Source organism: Eulemur rufifrons, chromosome 7, assembly GCF_041146395.1.
Source record: "Eulemur rufifrons isolate Redbay chromosome 7, OSU_ERuf_1, whole genome shotgun sequence".
NCBI lineage: Eukaryota > Metazoa > Chordata > Mammalia > Primates > Lemuridae > Eulemur > Eulemur rufifrons.
The window spans coordinates 231,387,566-231,402,590 of record NC_090989.1 but is presented as its reverse complement, the minus strand read 5'-3'; the positions used below and the strand labels follow the sequence as shown (position 1 = coordinate 231,402,590).

Here is a 15,025-nt window from a genome sequence, read left to right as displayed (position 1 = left end):
GACACATAGTAGGTGCTCAGGTAGTGATAGTCATTATTAATATAATTAGTACTATCAAGACATTTACCAGGAATTTCAAACATCAGGTCAGTATTCACTATGGGGAAAAAACTGTGTGCGTGTGTGTGTGTGTGTGTGCATGCGCGTATGTATGTGTAAGTGTGTGGTTTCAATTAATTTTTGTAGGTATCTTCCATTAATAGTGCCTATTATTTTAGAAGTTATGTTCTAAAATATCTTAATTACAGATGCTCATAATGGTTTCTGTTATGTAAAGGAAGAGAAAGGTGCAGCATACGTGAGCCCCTGTGAAGATTCTTGTACTCTGCTAGGCACTTACCACATATTTTCTTATCTATTTATCACAATTTCCTTGCAAAGTATTATTATTTCCATTATACAGAGGAAACAGACACAGATATAATTAAAAGCATAGATTCAAACCAGGTCTAAATAACTCTAAATCACTTTCCACTTTCTTGGAGATCAGTAAACCTGGCTTCTGGTCTCAGCTTTCCCCCTAAAAAATTGTGATCATCAATTCGTTACCTTATTACTCTGATCTGTAATTTTCTAATCTATAAAACAAGGGGATTAGATTGGACCATTTTAAAAATCCTTTCCAGAACTGTAAGTTTAAGGTAAGATATTGTGAAATAAATCTCAAAATAAGTCTAATCAAGGAGAAATAAAATGAAACGGCCACCTCTCTGTATTTAGTCAATGAGTCAACACTATTTCTTTGAGTGTTGTTACTATAAAGGGAAAAAGGAAAAAATAGAAGACCCTGTTGGTTCTTGCCTTAACATACTTTTTCCAGACTGCTTTTATTTGCACTATCATTGACCTCTGAGGCATAATCTTCAGGATGCCAGAGCTCTTCTCTTCCCCCTTATTTTTCTACCAGCCTGCTTAGCAAGAGGCAGCCCAGTCATATCCAACAGGATAGAACTGGGTTCCTGGTGAGAAACATGATGGATGCTTCCTTCTCCTTTCCTTCTTTCTCTTCTTTCTGGAAGAAGACAGAAAGAAGAGTCCAGGAGAATGTCTAGACAGTTAAATGAGGCTCTCTCTCCACAAGAGGAATGACCAAACCATCACAGAGAAAACTATGACTGGATGAGTCTTCAGCTCTCTGTGAATTTATTCCTGTTCTCTGCTGTTTCTTCCTTTCTCTGATCAATTCTATTTGCCCTTAAGATCCACATCTTGGAAGCTTTTTCAAACTGTCCCCAATGGCCCCACCTCTCACTCTTTCCACTACGTCGCACTTCCACACTTTTAAAAAAGCACATACATTGGATTGTGGTTAGTTGTCAATATGTCTGTCCTTTATTTAAATTTATACCACTGTAAATATATCAGTACAGTGTGATGTATCGTAAGGCTCTTCCATTATCTCATACTGCAAGTACTGTATATCTACATCATAATCATTTGCAGAAACCTTGTAGAAAGAAGATATTCTCATGTTCGAGGGGAAAAACGTGCCTTGCTTTAATAAAGCCTAATATATCTGGTCTAACCAAGTAGATATATTAGAAGTCAGTTCTTTATTTTAGAAGTGTATTCATGGAGAACATCTTTTAAGACCAAACTAACCTATTCAATATTAATGTGAATGTATAAAGATTTGATTAATATACAATTTTTCAGGAATAATCTCTCTCACTAGACTCTTAGCTGCATGAGAGCAGGGAACAACATATTTAATTTCTTTTCCATTATATCTCCAGTGCCTGGAATACAGTAAGTGCTTAATAAATATTATTGAAGGAATGTATAATTGAAAGAAGGAATGATCCTTGTGTAGTTCATAAGCATGATGATTGGGTTTTCACAAATATGTGTGAGATGTGCCTCCCTCAAACCCTGTTACAACATCAGCATATTACTTTTCTGATGTGAAAAGAAAGAAATGAATAATTACAACTATTATTAAAATGAGGGAACACAGTGTGTTGCCAATCCCTGCTGCCTATCAGAAATGACCTTAGAAATAATAGTGTAGGCTAATGAAACAAAATAGATTAAAATATTTTAATTCTTTACTTCCTGTTTGGATAAATGGGTTGTTATACACATGAATAATCACTTCTTGGTAGAGCTCAAGGATGAAAAATAACAGGCATGAGTTGATAGAGAAAAAAAAGTGCAGGGTACCTGGACTATTTGCTTGTTTGCTTGTCTTTGCAGTAATGACATTATTCCTAATATGCACACTCAGAATAAACAGTAATAGTTAGCTCTGAGCAGTAAAAATTTTGCTCAATAAAAATAACGGCATTAAAATCAGTAAGTAGGAGTTGATTGTATGCTGTGCTACATTATCATCTTCATGAAAGAGAAAAGGCAGAAGCAGGTGCCTGGTGATTTCCACAGATAACACCAAAGGAAGATGAGCCAGATCTAGAATGGAAGCCTCACTCAGAAAAACCAACTTGAGAGAGGATCTCAAATCTCTCCTTATCTCTCAGACAGTTGCCATTAATATGCTGTTTATTCAGTGATTATTAAAGGTGGCTTCCATCCCAGCTTCTATCAGATATCGCCAAGTAAATTGTTGGCAGAATATACTGTGGAGTTTCTCAGGGCTATGACTGCAAAAAATTGCCATCTTGGTTCCTTCATAGTTTAGCTGCTTTTCACCCATGAATCACCCCACCGTCATTTGAAATGCTACATTTCAGACCCCACAGCAAACATAGGGTATATTTTTTCTATAAACAACATTACAAGTAGGGTTGAAAATGTTTACATGGAAAATTCTGACTTAAGCAGTGAGACCAAAAAGGCTCACTCTCTGTCAATAGGTTGCTCATCCTTTGTGATTTGGAAGGGTCACTCTTCTCTTGTTACATATTTCACCGTATCGAGAAACATGTGAGAGGTGTTTAGAGCAGTCTCAGAAAATGGATGATGAGAGATGTGGCTTCCAGATTTGGTCCATCTGTGTTTCTATGACTAAAATTGAAGCAACATCTAATGAGCTTTAATGTTGCAAGGTTATCATACCAAATTAAAAGCAGTTAGCAGGAACTCCTAGATCCACAATTCTGTTTAAAATCATTAAAATTAAATAATATTCCTCCCCTAAAAAAGTTCAGAATATTTCAATAAGTCTATAACTCACAATTGGGATAGGGAGGTGAGCATTAATCATAAAGGGACATCCAAAACTAAAATAATAACCAGGGCTGACTGCCACTGGCCAGTGAGCTCCGTGACAATGGACCAGTAACCTGACTGTGTCTTTTTTTCATCATCATTTTGCCCCCAGTGTTTTGCAGAGTGCCTGGCACACTCAGTAGATATTTGACCAAATACGTGAAAGAAGATACAAATGAATGAATGAAAAAATGAATGAATACATGAATGCAGAGCCAAGCCTACTGGGCCCAATCACATTGTGTGTTCACTACTCATTACTGCCTCTCTCCCTAAATGCCCAGCACCTTTATTTTCTGTGAAACTAGGATAACAGGAACATCAAAGACAACTTTAATAGGGATTCCCCATTAGTGCCAATCACTTGTCTTACAGCTAACAGATTTCATTTACGTGAGTTCATAATGCATTCAAGAAAGGACAACATATGCTTGCAGACACTTGTGGGTCCAAGCCTCTCTCTGGAATATAGAAAGGTGCATTGTTTAAAGGAAGTCTGAATGCATGTAACTTAAGCTTTCTATTCCGTCCTTGCCCAGGGTTAAATAAGTGTTCCACACTGTCAACAGAGTAAAAGTTCACATTACTGACCAGGAAATCCTGGTAAACACAGAAATAAAACCCACAGTAGCCTGGGGGAGGTGTAGGATTGGCATCTACCTAGAGACACCAAAGATATAGTTGTGGCCATTCTTTCTTGTGCTTGTACCCAAGGGGGATTATGAAGTGCAGAGAATTAAATTAGTAGAGCACTTTTCTTTTCCCCTTAAGCATATACAACTCCTACAACTCCTCATTTACTTTTCTTCTTCTTTCTTTGTTCTCCCTCATCCCCCATCCTGGTTCCACACACTGGTCCTGTGTTTTATAATTTGTCTGGATAGTCACAAAGGCCGCTGAGAGCACAATAGGTACAGAAGTCATTTTATTTCCCACCAAGTAGTGTCTGTGCCTGGAATGAAGAATTGCACAGAAGGACATGGCATGGACCAATTCCGCTGCTTTCCAATCTCCTACAAATGATCCAGCTATTGGAAACACTACGACATGATATTTCCTAAAGTTCCTTCAGATGACTTCCTGAGAAATAAGCAGTATCTGACAATGTAAACTATGATCTTCAAGTATGATTAATATATACCACTTCTAATGGCTGTAAAGCACTTCATCTTCAAACCCAATTATATAAGCTGCATACTGGTGGGCAGCTTAACAACTTCCCTTAAGACCATTAGTGTCAACAGCCAAGGAAGGATTCTACCCTCTTTCTTTCTATGCCATTTAGGTGAATAATGAGCAACACTTTCATAGAATTATGTCAGTAGACACCTTTATTCCTGCCCAAAATTCTTTACAGGCTTCAGAACTGAATTGTCTGCGAAGAGTTGGAGACACTTATTTGTAATGTTTAAATGGGAAAGGGGCAAAGGACGATATAATGCCCCCTGGAAACTTGGTCTTTTGGCCTGTCTCATTTGTGAATGTGAAATGTCACTGAAGGTTATCATTCTTAGAAAATGTGGCTGGAAAATATGTCAAGTTTAACTGAGATCTGAAAGTTCTTTTGCATTTTTTTGCTGGTAAACTTCTATCATTTTGTCAATGGAAGCAAATATGAATTTTTATAATTTGACCTATTGTCAGAAAATAAGAACCATTAAGAAATCAAAATAACAGAATGTAATAGGTCCATTAAAATATTTAAATCTATGTAATTTAATAAGCTAATTTATTGTTGCTCTGAAATCCTTTGCAGTAGGAGAAATAAACTAGCACTGTAAAAGTCTCCTGGGTGTCAATGTCTCATAAAATTCTAAAAACAGCTAAAAATGAGATGTTTACCTATTTAGGTAGATTAAGCGATGTTTAATAAACCATTAATTTGACATAGAAGTTACCCTGGGTTACTTTTTGGAACAAGGCCCAGATTATGCTGCTTCTAATTTGGCTAATATAAATTATTTAAAATGTGAAACAGGATAGCAAAGGAAGGGGACAAGAAGGATACATTTAAAGGAACACATTTAAAACACAATCTACTTTGACTACCCATCAGGCCATGTTCTCGAACTTTGTAACTTTTAAAGATGTTTGCAAACATACTTACATTTTTTATTTAAATATTGAAAACAAGTTCTTATCTGCAAAGGGTACCAGGTCACTTGATAAAGTTTTACTGCATTACTAAAGAACATTAAATGTGCTGAATTATTTTTGCAAGTAAATTTCCCAGATTTCAATGGTCAGAGTATCTTAACTTAGAATTATAAACCGATGAATTCTTTCTGACTAGATTTCTGCCAGGAGCAAATAACAAAACTTTTAAGCAGGAAATGACGAAGCTCCAAATTCTTCCAGGGATATTGTAGTAAAGTCATTATCCTGTAATATTACAGTGCATGAGCATTACAAAGGAAGTTTACAGGCACAAGGAGATTTCAGAACTTACAACATTTTTTCCCACAGAAAACCAGATCCCTGTTCTATTTCCAGAGTTTAAAGGAAAGGTGAACTGATATTTAGTAGATTATAGGTTTTTCATCGGCTCATTTGGTTTGAGGACTATTCCCTAACATACTCCTCAAGTGTATTATTAATAAAACCAGTCTGAGTAGATTTTTTCAGCTATGTCTTACGAGCTGCTTAAATAACAACAACAACAATACACACATACACACACACACACACACACATACACATGTAGATGCTCAAGCCTTTTTGGTTTAGGTTAACCTATTAGAGAATATTAGAGCAAAAATGGTAGGAACACAAAATCAAGCCAATTCTGTGTTCTCTTCTCTTAATTATATGCTCACTTACTAAAGTGAGGAGATGTAGCAGTTACGATACTGTGAGCCCCACGGAAGAGAAAATCCAACAAAAATGTTACTTAAGCAATAAGAACACTTATTATCTGATAAGAAATCCAGGGATAGGGCTTCAGGATTGGTGAATTCAGTGACTTAGCACCATGAAGAATTTGATTTCCACCCCCCCACCCGCCCATCTTTCCACTTGTCACATAACAACTGTAAGAAGTGAGCCTATTTTTCTTTTTTTATAAGGAAAGTGGGGCTCAGAGAGATTAAAGCACGTGCACAAAGTTACTCAGTTAAGTGGCTAAGCCAGGATTTCAGCCCACTCTGGCTGAGTCTAAAGCTTATTCCCCTAATCACTCTAAAATCATAAAATCCATTGTAGATGTTAAGCATTATCTAAGGAAATGAGGTGATGCTTATTATTAAGCATAATGATGTACACAAGCATCCATACAACTAAATCTGCTTATTTTTTAACTGTCAACTCCCTGTCCCTGCTACATATTTTTGTAAATACACATTGAGATGCCCTCCTTATGCTTAAAATAGGGTTATCAATGGTCATAACATCTTAGAGTTAATATGAACTGAAGCATAAAGGAACCACATAAAGAGTTCCTAAAGATATTCTGCTAATCTTAAGTTTATTGTGATTATACTAGAACTTCTAGAAAACTTTCTCATCACCATGAGAGAGAGCCAGACTGATAAGCAATTATGTTATTTATCATAATTAACTTTAATACATCCATGATTGGCAGTCTACTATTTTATTTAGTCACCTCCACAACCTTAAAAGGAGATTATTTTTATATTTATTTTACAAACAGGTGATTATCTTCAGTGTGCCCATGTATGGTTGTATAGGTTGAAGACTGCACCACTGTATATCATTGCCCTAAATATTTCACTTCTCCCCTATGCCACCCTTGCTCCATGTGAGGGAATTCCTTCACCATTCACTAGAAAAATGTTCTTCCTTTTTCTGTTTTGAAGTTTCATTGGAATCATTAACTTAGAACAGATATCTAGACTTTGTCTTCTAAACATTTATCAAACACTTCCTAGAAGCCAGGTTCTGCATGGCAGTTTCAAGAACATGATTTTACATAGTCTGCACAATCACTCTGTGAAATAAATATCATTATCTCTGTTTTACAGATAAAAATATAAGAACTATGGGGGTTTTAACAGCTCAGCCCGTGACACACAGCTAATAACAGAGTTAAGGATTATGTTCTTTCAACTCCAGTGCAATTTTCGCTACGATAAACTAGGGAAGAGATAAAAAGTCATTAGGAGAACAAGGTAACCAAGTGCTTGGCTGGAGCACTGAGGGGTTTGGGATCAGAGTGGAGAGTATGAGATGCTCAGGAGAGGCGTAGAGTGGAGAGAAGGAACAATAGTTGGAAGGCCAATGAAGACCTTTCCCAGTCATTTGTTTTTTCCAGAGTCAGACTGTGTAGCTAGGCCACTTCCCTGTCTATCCCAGGTTCATTTGGTGATACTCAAGTTGGGAAATTGCAAAAACAATTCTGTTCAACTGTCATCACACCTTATGAATGTCTACAAGGAACAAAGAACATCCTGCTCAATCCTGGTTTGAAAAGAAAGAAATAAAATCTGTTTACGATTGAAATGGTTTTTGTTTTTGTTTTCCCCAGAGGGTTTCACTCTGTCACCCAGTCTGGAGTTCCGTGGCTTGATCATAGCTTACTGCAGCCTTGAACTCCTCAGCTAAAGCAATCCTCCCATGTAGGACTACAGGCACACACTAACATGCACAGCTAATTAAAAAATATATATTTTTTTTTAGGGATGGGGTCTGCTAGGTTGCCTAGCCTGGCCTTGAACCCTGGGCTTAAGCAATCCTCCCTCAGCCTCCTGAACTGCTAGGATTACAGGAGTGAGCTACCGCACTCAGCTTTACAGTTGAAAATTTTGTATTTGGCAGGGTCGCCATGCAAATCCTGGACAAGTCACTGAACCACAGGCTACTAGTTTTATCAGCCATTAAATGTGGTTGGTAAAATGGAAACATTCTTAATGGGTTGTGAATTGTTATTCATTCATATGTGGGGAAGATATAGAAATGCTCAAGGGAAACAAGTATTATATTGTCTTATTAAATTTTTACCCTAAAATTCAAAAGTTATATATTAAGAGTACTCAGAACTTCAAGCGTGTCCATTCCCCAGGCAGTGCGCATCGCACTCATCAACTAGGTATACACCCATCCCTTCCACCCAGCCCCAACCTCTGTCCGATACCCAATTGGTGTTATTCCCAAATGTGCACTCAGGGAAACCAGTTTGCTGGTGAGTACATGTGGTGCTTGTTTTTCCATTCTTGGGATACTTCATTTAATAGAATGGGTTCCAGCTCTCTCCAGGAGAACCAAAGAGATGCCATATCGCCATTATTTCTAATAGCTGAGTAATATTCCATGGTATACATATACCACATTTTGCTAATCCATTCATGAATTGATGGGCATTTGGGTTGTTTCCACATCTTTGCGATTGTGAATTGTGCTGCTATAAACATTCGGGTGCAGGTGTCTTTTTTATAGAATGACTTTTGTTCACTGTCTAGGGAATGGACACAATTGAAGCTCAGACTTGGGGGGATGGGGAGGCATGGGCAATATATATAGCCTGAACTTTTGTACCCCCATAATGAGCTGAAAAACAAAAAAATAAAAAAAAAATTAAAAAAAAGAAAGAGTACTCAGAATCCAGATAAGATGTAGTTGTGCCCTCTAAGTCTGGAAGGACATGGAGGCTCTGCCCAGTGTGATAAAGACCCAGTGTTAATGTTTTAATGACTAGGTGCACACACGCAATCTAGAAAATAGTGTACAAATGTGTTTTAGTATTCCCATGTGGTAATCTGTCAGTTCATATGGAGTCTACCCCTGATGGCCTTGAGGAGATTATTTTCTATCTTGCCTCCCTCTCTTTTTTATTTCCTTTTTTTTTTTTTTTTTTTTTTGAGATGGAGTCTTGCTCTACTGTCCAGGCTGGTCTTGAACTCCTGGCCTCAATGATTCTCCTGCCTCAGCCTTCCAAAGTGCTGGGATTACGGGCATGAGCCACCATGCCCAGACTATTTCTTGTCACTCATATTTCTCTACAGGGTTTTAGACCCGTGGGCCTAACATCAGTAAGACCTAGTCCCCTGATTCTTTCTTTAGAATCAACCACCTATATAATAAACACTCCTTTTGTTACTGTTTATTGAAGCTCCGAGTATAATTTCCAGGCATCATTAAGATGAAATAGATGACAGTGCAGAGGAAAGAAGAAAATTAAAGAGACAGAGAAAAAATAATTCATTCATCACTCATTCAAAAATCAACACATATTTACAATTAGCCTGTTATGTGCCAGTCGTCATCCTAGGAACTGGGGATATACAGGAAATCAACCCTGTTCGATCCCTACCCTTGGGAAGCTTATATTCTGGTTAGGGAAAAGAGACAATAAAATAATTAAAACAATCATGTATAACACGACAGCTGGCAATAATTGCTCAGAAGAAAAACTACGCAGGGCAATAGGATAGAGATGATGGGGGTGGTAATATTTTATGTCAGGGGGTCAGTGAGTGTAGCCATGTATATAAAGATTCCTTCATTCAGTATTTATGGACTGCCTTTGAAAAGCTGGGTACTGTGCAAGACGTAAGATGAATAAGACATGGTCCCTGCCCTCCAGGAGCCGACAGCTCTGTGGAGAATCTCGCCACCTGCTCCATTAGGCAGACAGATTATAAGTCTCCGGGCATACTGCTGCACTAGCATCGTACACAGTGACCAATTTGAACAGATTGTACGTATTCCAAAACTCACAGTGGTTTCCATAAAATAATTCTCACTTCAAGCAAACATTTTCAGTTGGTGAGTAACTCTATTTTCCACCGACAGCACTCAGATTTGAGGGCTTTCTTAATGCAACCATGATTTGTTTTTCTAATTGGTTGCCAAAGATTGTTTGGGTCCTTATTGAAATGTACTTGTTTAACTCCTCCAAAGCAACTTGGCTGGTTTCTTGTTGTTGTACTGGCAAATGCTGTCTCCTGTACTGAAAAATTTGTTCTTTCTGAAAAAATGTGGACTGTCCCTGGATGGTTTTCATTAAAATCATAGATTAAAAAAAAAAGAATTATAGATTTTTTTTTTAAAAGTGATAACAGAACAGAACTTTGTATCAGGCGGATTTCCATAAATGTAATCTACATCCTGAATGTTGTGCCATTTTATCCTATTTCCATCATGTTTTGTGCACATACCTGGCTCAACATTTCCTTATTCACTGAGAAGACAGAGAAAAGTATAATTATGGTCAAAATACTAGCTTGTATAAACAAGCTGTTTTCTTTGTTGTGTTTTTAATACAAGCTCCACATCCTCAGCCTCACAAAGGTTGTAATAATATAACATTGTTAACACGAAAACCGCTATCATGTGATGGAACAACGCTGAGCAGAGAAGTCTTTGTTTTCCTGAAGACAGAGCCTTTTTGATAGGGGCCGGGAGATCGTATCACACACAGTTGCTCCGGAGGAAAGGAGACAGACTTGCTGCTCTCTCTGCTAGCACAGGGGAAGATAATCCACTCACTCTCCAGGCTGCGTGTTGGAACCTTCTTCCTCTCCACATTCTCACTGTCAAATTCCTCGCCCTTTGCCATCGTTAGGAGACCCAGGAGAGGGAATTATTTTGGCTAGGCTGCGACATAAGCACAGGTGGTGCCACTTGTTATAAACTTTTCAGTTTTTGTTGGAGCCGTGAGCCGACTTTATAGTGGCCTTCGAGCGGTTTGCTCTGTCAGGGAAAGGCAAGCAGGAGCGCTTGGCCGTGGCTGTTGATGGATTGCCTTGCTGCGGGTTTCCACGGGCTGCCATCTTGCAGAGGACACATTTCCTCTCAGCGGTGCCTCAGGACCACGGTGCCAACCTGGATCGCAGCTTGGCTACAGACAAACATCCTCATTTCCTTAGACTCCAAGCAGTGGATTCGGGCCGTTCTTTCTATTTTGTGTTGGAGAAATTTCACACCAAATTTTGAATCCTGTTGAGCTATTCCTTTTTTTCACTCTACCAAGGTAAAATCAATTTGTCATCAATTGTGTCTTTTTCCTACACGTCGGAGTCCTTCTCATTGGCAAAGTTTTTATTCTTATCATGACCTTTTATATAGCAACTCCCACTGCTATGATCCTGTCAGCTTTAGGGGTAAATGACAGACAGGAATTTTGCTATCAAAGTTACTTCCAAAGGCCATGAAAAGTCAGTCACTGGATAAGATCAAGAACTTAGTTCTAAATATAAACTGTTCTTCAGCACTTACAAATAATAATTTTAAATAGGTCTACCAAAGTCTAACTTTACCATAAAATTCCCCATAGGAACTCTGCTCCTTCCTACATATTCCATTTTCTAAGGATATTACTCAAGGTGGAATTTACTTCATCATATCTTAAGTAGCTGATTCTGTGGCTTATGTGTGTGCCCCACATTTCCTTGGTGATAAGACGCTAACAACAACAACAAAAAAATAATAAAACTTCCGTTTTTCAGCTCTCTGTGCTTTGTTTTGGAGAATATACTGCAATTAAGTAGTTTTTCAGAGTGGCCCTCCCAGATAGGAAGGATGTTCCAGTTGTTGGCAGGTTTGGCTTGGGTTATACAGTTTATTTGTTTGGGTTGTATGTTTTGAACATATGCCCGGGGCTTTTAAAAAGAGTGATGGGAACATTTGTACAAATGAAATTGAAAGCAAGAGACCAGCCATTGCCAACACTTTAATTATGAACCTAGCAACATGTGTACTTATTTGAGAGTTTAAAGGGTATAAGACAAAACAGAGGGAAAGGAGGGGGGACCTGGTGGTCTCAAGCAGGATGACTGCCTTTTTGTCTTAGCAGGCAGGTAACAAAAGGCATAAAGCCCTTCTACTCTTTTGGATGCCCAAAGATATGGCAAACTGCCCCGTGTCCTTTTCCCCAATATCCTTTTCACTGTGAGGCACTGTCAGGACTGAGGGTAAAGTTTTGAGGCAGCCAGGGTGGTCATTTATGTCAGGTGATCTGAGTGGTTCCACCCTTCCTCCTCTACCAATGTTTCCTTCAAGGTCACCAGGGCCATCTCAATCACGGGGTGTTGAACTCCCAAGAGTGTGCGTGCATGTGAGTGTGTTTGTGTTCACGTCTGTCTCTTATGACCTCTACGTCTGTCTCTTATAACCTCTATTGCTTTCTATTGCCTAAGGGGGAAAATGCCAAACTCTTTGGAACCTCTAGTTGACAGACAAATTTCCCAGAAACTGTAACCAGACTAGCTGGAGGGTTGTTACGTACGAGGGGTTTACTAAGGTTGGGGTGGTGAACCAAAAGAATTTGGAAACTTTGAGACGTGGGAAGATAGGGTGGTTGACACACACTTTCTTTCCCTATAATTTTTGAGGGTTTTTTTTTCCCCTTGCATTTTCAATTCCAGTTAAGTGTATTTCATTCCAGACAGAAAATCAAAATCCTCTTCAGTCTCTGCATGGATTAGGAATAATCATAAGGTTAAAATAACATTGTCTCCTCTCTTAAAATCTATAGTTTTTTCTAAAGAAGGTTTTTTTTTTGGGGGGGGGGGTCTGTTGGACTGTCTTTTTTTTTTTTTTAATGTTATAAATGAAATGGTATTCCAAAGTAGCCATTATGCTCTTGTAATATAATTTAATGAGGAGGGTATAGCTAGCTAAGAGCATATCTTTTACTTTTAAGGCTTTTTTTTTAATTGACGGAAAAAGATACGTACGAACACAAATAACTCACGGCCAATTCTCTCCCTAAGTGTAACAGCTAGAACTCATGGTTCCCAAATAGAATGCTAAAGCCCACTGAAATGTCCCGGCAGATTGCTGGGTTTATGCTACTATGTCTGGTATAAATTTAATGTAATTACAGCTGCTTGCTGAAGGAAACCTGTGGTCTCTGCAGGGTGTCAGGACCTTAGTTATGGCCAGAAGGGTAGTGGGTGGATTCAAATCCCCCCCACCAGTGCCAGCAGCTAGGAGCTTCCTTCAGAGCAAGGACAACCAACTGTATGAATAAACCAGCTGTGCAGAGCAGAATTAAAAAGCTTGTTGATTTAGGTAAAATAGTGCCACCTGTGATTTCTTTTTTTCTTTTTCTTTTTTTTCTTTTTGCTTTAAAAAAGTTTAGAAGAAAGAAAAGGCAAATCCTAGAAAAAGGCAGTTAGCTTCTTAGGAAATGCCAGAATCTGCTCAGTGAAACCAGGTTATTTTCCTAGGAGCAATAAAACAAATCAATAAACTTGAATTGAGTTATCACAGTGGTTTTCAAAATTATTTGAAAAGCTTGCCAAACATTCCGACTCCCAGGAACTAGTCTAGAAATTTTGCTTTAGAAAGTTTGGATCAATTTATGAGTCTGAGTCATCTGTAAACTGGGTGTTTTGCCACTTAAAAAACTATTAGGAACATTAAAAGAGATGGATCTCCTAAAGTTCTCTGTGACGTATGAAGGGCCACATAAATATTACTATTTAACTCATATAGTATGGGTACTGTTCCTCTTATTTGTTAGGCATTTTGTTAACTCTCAGAGAAATAAGCGTGTTCTACTTGTATATTGATAGTTTTCTATTATTAGAGTTCACCAAAAATACTTTCTTCTCAAGAAAATGAATTCTTTAAGCCAAAAGTTATGAACAACATCTTTCTTTCTTCGAAGTAGAAGTTTTGTTGTTCCTGATTTAACCCTGAAAATAACACACAGGCATCAAGACTGGTTCCAATCTGCTTCCAAGGAGCAGGTTTTCAATCTTTCTCTTTGTTTTCTTTCTTTCTTTTCTTTCTTTCTTTCTTTTTCTTTCTCTCTCTCTTTCTTTCTTTTCTTTCTCTCTCTCTTTCTTTCTTTTCTTTCTCTTTTTCTCTCTTCCTTTCTTTCTCTTCCTTTCTGCCTTGCCTTGCCTTTGTCTTTCCTTCCTTCCTTCCTTCTTTCTCTCTTCCTTCTTTCTCTCTTTCTCTCTCTCTCTCTCTCTTTCTTTCTTTCTTTGTTTCTTTCTTTCTTTCAATCACAGATTTATTTGGGGTGGGGTGGCTGGAATTTAGGCTAGTCTGATGGCATGGCTTCCTCTTTTAATTGGACTGCAGAGAATAAAAATCATTAGGGGATGTTTGTATTATATTTGGATAAAAGGGTTTTCCTTAATATGTGTGCCTTGCTCACAGCCCACATTCTTAGAATGACTTGATAGTACATAGTTCACATACCTCACACACAGTGGAGGTCTGAATGAATGAGCAGTGGGGTGAATGGGCATGCATGAAAACCAAGTAATAAGAAATGCTAAAAACACCACAGGAGTATATGAAATTTGGGCTACATTTCCTTTGTAGTCACTACTTAAAAATGAAATTCAGTCAAAGGATCATTTCTTTTTCACTTATAAAACAAAAGCACTTTCACAAAAAATCTTAGAGCTGGAAAAAAACTTTAGAACAATCCAGTCATTTTCAAATTGTGTTTTGTAGAGCTATAAAGCAAGGTTACTCCAACTTTGGCTAAGCATTTGAATCACTTGGGAAGCTTTTAAAAACATAGATGCTAGATCCCCACTCCCAAAGAATTCAATTCTGCTAACATGAGTGGGCCCCGGACATACATTTTAGAAGTTTTTACAGATCCTATTGTACAGCTGGGGTTGTAAACCACCATTCTAGGGGTTCAGTAGTCCACACACTTGGACTTCTGATCTGATAAATACAAGTATGCTCCCTGGAGACAACATAATAGAATATATTAAACTAAAAATGTTAGGATATGCTTGTGCCCTATAGAGTTTTCATTAATTTCAACAAAAACACTGTATTCTAGAAAAATTCAATTATACAGGGTTCTATGATGTACTCTTAGGACAGGACATTCTGCAATTATATAAGAAATATGTGGAAGATTAAGACCTAGTCTTTCCTGTAAAGATTTTACGGTCTTGCAATCTGGAAACATCTATGGGCA

General features: G+C 37.9%; 1 non-coding gene across 1 annotated transcript; it reads left to right on the top strand.

Moving 5' to 3' along the window:
• Positions 1-1,801: 1,801 nt before the first annotated feature.
• LOC138388610 (small nucleolar RNA U13) lies at positions 1,802-1,905 on the top strand. The gene has a single exon (XR_011234147.1). It is a non-coding gene; the product is annotated as a small nucleolar RNA U13 (small nucleolar RNA).
• Positions 1,906-15,025: the final 13,120 nt, after the last annotated feature.